Below are 3562 nucleotides of genomic sequence, written 5' to 3'. Positions count from 1 at the left end.
ACTTTAGCGTACAGGCCCATAACCCATTAACTCATCTTACCAATTTGTTATTTGAAGAAATAATATTTATCCCTATTATTGATTCCCACCATTGGTTGTTGTTCGTTGCTGATGGTAAAACTAAACGATTTCTCGTACTTAACAGCTCCCCAAATTCTTCAGACGCATATGCTCAGCGTTGTTTTACTTTGTTTACCTCAGTTTTAAATTCTTTACGTATTTCATCTGATTCATGGGAATTATCTACGGTGAAGCATAATAAGCAAAATGATGCGTACAACTGCGGAATATTCGTCATGTCTTATATTCAAAATATAGTTGTTAACAAAGGTTCTTTTCTCTTCGATTGTACTTTTGATCCCGATATATACCGTGTTTATGTTCAAGAATTTTTATTAAAGTCATCTTTGTCAATGGAAGAATATTGTATTCATTGTTCTCGAACCGAGCCTCTGCAAGCAAGTGAAGATTGTGATATCGATTGGTAACAGTGTGAAATTTGTCGACGATGGTCTCATTTTTTTTGTACCTCTCTCTCTTCTATGAATTTTCAAGAATGTGCTAGTAAGTCATTTAAATGTAGAATTTGTTCGGTTGCACATTAGATAACATTACAAGGTTCATCAAATACCATATCAAAAACTGTTAAGAATTATGCAAAAGTTTCGGCTCACGCCAACTGAGAGGGTCTGCATTTTAGGGCAACTGTTAGGAATTATGCAAGAGTTTCGGCTCACACCCACTGAGAGGGTCTGCATTTTTGGGCAACAACTGGTAGGAGTTATGCAAGAGTTTCGGCTCACACCCACTGAAAGGGTTTGCACTTTAGAGCTACCCCACTTGTAGGACTAAGAAGGTTGCGGTTTGACCAGTAGCGTTTCGCTACGGATCTACATATATATTTATTGGTGAAGGGTATATTTTGACCATGCCACATTTAAATGTTGGTATTGCATATTGACAACACTGCATGCAGTGACTTTCGGATTATTACCTTGCTCTGCTGTTGATTTGAAAATCAGCATGGGTTTAGTAATAGTTTGAAAGGACAACGAGAATTCGACGTAGAGCTTTTGAAATATTTAAAAATTATAATTAAATAGTTTATGTATGTAAAACTGAAAACTGTTTACTGCAGCGTATAGTAAACAATGCTTTTTGCGTAAGAGCATCACCTTGTCTAAGTAAACGTATAGCAAAAATAAAATGCTTCGTAACTTTTTTTATCTTTAGACATATTTTTATAAAAATTGGAAATGAAATAGTTTATTTAATGTAGAATCTAAAATTGTTTACCGCAGTTTATGGTTTACAATACTTTTTGCGAAATATTACGTCGACGATGATCACTTTGTCTAAGTAAACGTATAGCAAAAATAAAATGCTTCGTAACTTTTTTATCTTTAGAGATATTTTTATACAAATTGGAAATTAAATAGTTTATTTAATGTAGAATCTAAAATTGTTTACCTCAGGTTATGGTTTACAATACTTTTTGCGTAATTAATGATCTAGTAAATGTCCGCTTTGTTTATATGCATAATGGTTATGACGTCATCGTCGCTGCGCATAGTTCGTCGCTAACTTCCTACACGTATCCGAAGGCGCCCTGTCGTGCTGTTAAAGGAGCGCCCCGTGGTTCGGCTGGCCTTCAAGGGTGTCAATCCGACCATCCCGGTACGTCAGACGTACTTGAAACACAAGGGGCACCTGGTGGCGGTGACAGGGACGGTAGTTTCCAGCACACCGGTCAATCCCAAAATTGAGACGGGCAAATTCATTTGCAAAGTGTGCAGAATTATCAACACTGTTGATCAGCAGGAGTACATGGTAATTAAAAAGATGTTCCTAATAAAGAAAAAGATCGTCACCTCCATTTCATTTTTAGTTTACTTACCCGGCCGTTTGCCGAAACCCTGGATGCCTGAACAACAAGAAGTTATTCCACTTCGATCGGTACTCTTCCACATACGTGGACTTCCAAGAGTTGGGGATTCTACCAATTCCAACCAGCCAGCGCGCAATTGTAACATTCATTGTGAAGGGGGACATGGTGGATCTGACGGTAAGATATTTTAACTTAGTTTAAACTGTTCCAAATATTAATTTGTTCTTACTGGTTTTCAGATTGTAGAGACTTTTATATTTGTGGGGACACCCATTTGTGTGGCAATACAAACTACGTCCGAAACTGAAACCAACCCCGTACATTATCAGCGCGGCAACGAGGTGCCCAAGGCAATGTCTCATGACTACCGATTTTTGGTGTCGTCAGTGGAGCGCACTTTGCCGGTAGAGCCCCTGTCCATTGAGTTGATCCACGAGATGGCCCAAAACAACGACATGTTAGAGGTGGCAAGAAGAATTATCTTCCCCACCGTCTTCGGGTACGACATGGAATTGAAAGCGCTCATCCTCATGCTGGTGGGAGGGGTGAAAAAGACGGGGGACATCAGCCTGAGGGGTGACCTGCACGTCCTGCTCGTTGGGGAGACCTGTCAGGCGAAAACTACAATGTTAAGAAGGGTATGTATGCAACGCTTCTTGAAAAACTTACTGTAAAACTGCACCATTTCAGATTGCGGAATTCTGGCCCAACTCTACCATGGTGAACGGTAATTCCACAACAGCGTTCGGGCTGTCCTACGGAACTAGGAGCGCTGGGGGCAACTCGCCGAACTTGCACACGGGTGCCTTACTACAGTGCCCAGGCGGGGTCTGTTGCATAGACGAAATCCACAGACTGGACAAGAAAGCTCAGGCGATGATGCTGGAGGCTATGGAGCAACAAACCATATCAATGGCCAAGGCGGAACTGCATGCGGTTTTACCGGTCAGCTGCTCCATCCTGGGTGCTGCAACCCCAAAGCACGGCAGATTCGAGTTTGAAGTTTTGACACCACCATCAGGAAAATCTTGTAGGGGGCTACCATATTCCCTTTGTCGATACCCATCTCCTACTTCACTCGCAATTCGCATTTTGGTGGATTTCGCCAAAAACCCGGCACACAATAGTACTCGATTGTTGGGTACTTCTCATACACGAGAAAGGGACACCGCGGTTCGAGCTCCAAGAAACTTTGGACGCCCAAAGTGGACTACCCCTCGAAGCGCGCCGTGCAAAAGATGGTTCATTTCGCCCCTAGGAAAAAAAAACAACATTCCACCACGCAGGCGTTGACAAGATCTTTCCGACGGCACCAATTTGAAAACAATCGGAGAAAAACTGTAGAAGATAGAAGAAAAATCTCCAGGTTAGTATAACAACGCTCGGGGATGGCGCCCAGATGTCGCCGATAAAAAGCAGTGGCCATCGGTAGCAGTAACTCAGGAGCCGATAGTGCGGCTTCCTTCGGGCGAGAATCTCAAACTGAATCTGATTTTGCTGACCTAGGGAAGGATCGTCTTCGTGCTCGACGTGACGGTCCGCCATGAGGATAGACTACCTCGCTCAGCAACGAGCTGAAAAGCTCAGAAAATATAGCCGATTGTTACCGACCCTCCAGCAGATGCTTGGTACAGAAGTTGTACCGATTGTGGTAGGAAGGAGGTGGTTATTGCT

General features: G+C 42.5%; 1 long non-coding RNA gene across 1 annotated transcript; it reads right to left on the bottom strand.

The window, feature by feature from the left end:
• Positions 1–1272: 1272 nt before the first annotated feature.
• Positions 1273–2995, bottom strand: LOC116181861. Its single transcript, XR_004147358.1, has 3 exons — positions 2558–2995; positions 2118–2495; positions 1273–2059 (listed from the first exon to the last, which is right to left on the bottom strand). It is a non-coding gene; the product is annotated as an uncharacterized LOC116181861 (long non-coding RNA).
• Positions 2996–3562: the final 567 nt, after the last annotated feature.

The sequence above is a fragment of the Photinus pyralis genome, unplaced genomic scaffold (assembly GCF_008802855.1).
Source record: "Photinus pyralis isolate 1611_PpyrPB1 unplaced genomic scaffold, Ppyr1.3 Ppyr1.4_unclustered_Scaffold2594, whole genome shotgun sequence".
In the NCBI taxonomy this organism is placed as follows: domain Eukaryota; kingdom Metazoa; phylum Arthropoda; class Insecta; order Coleoptera; family Lampyridae; genus Photinus; species Photinus pyralis.
The sequence above is the reverse complement of the archived record's forward strand: the minus strand, read 5'-3'. Positions and strand labels throughout refer to the sequence as shown.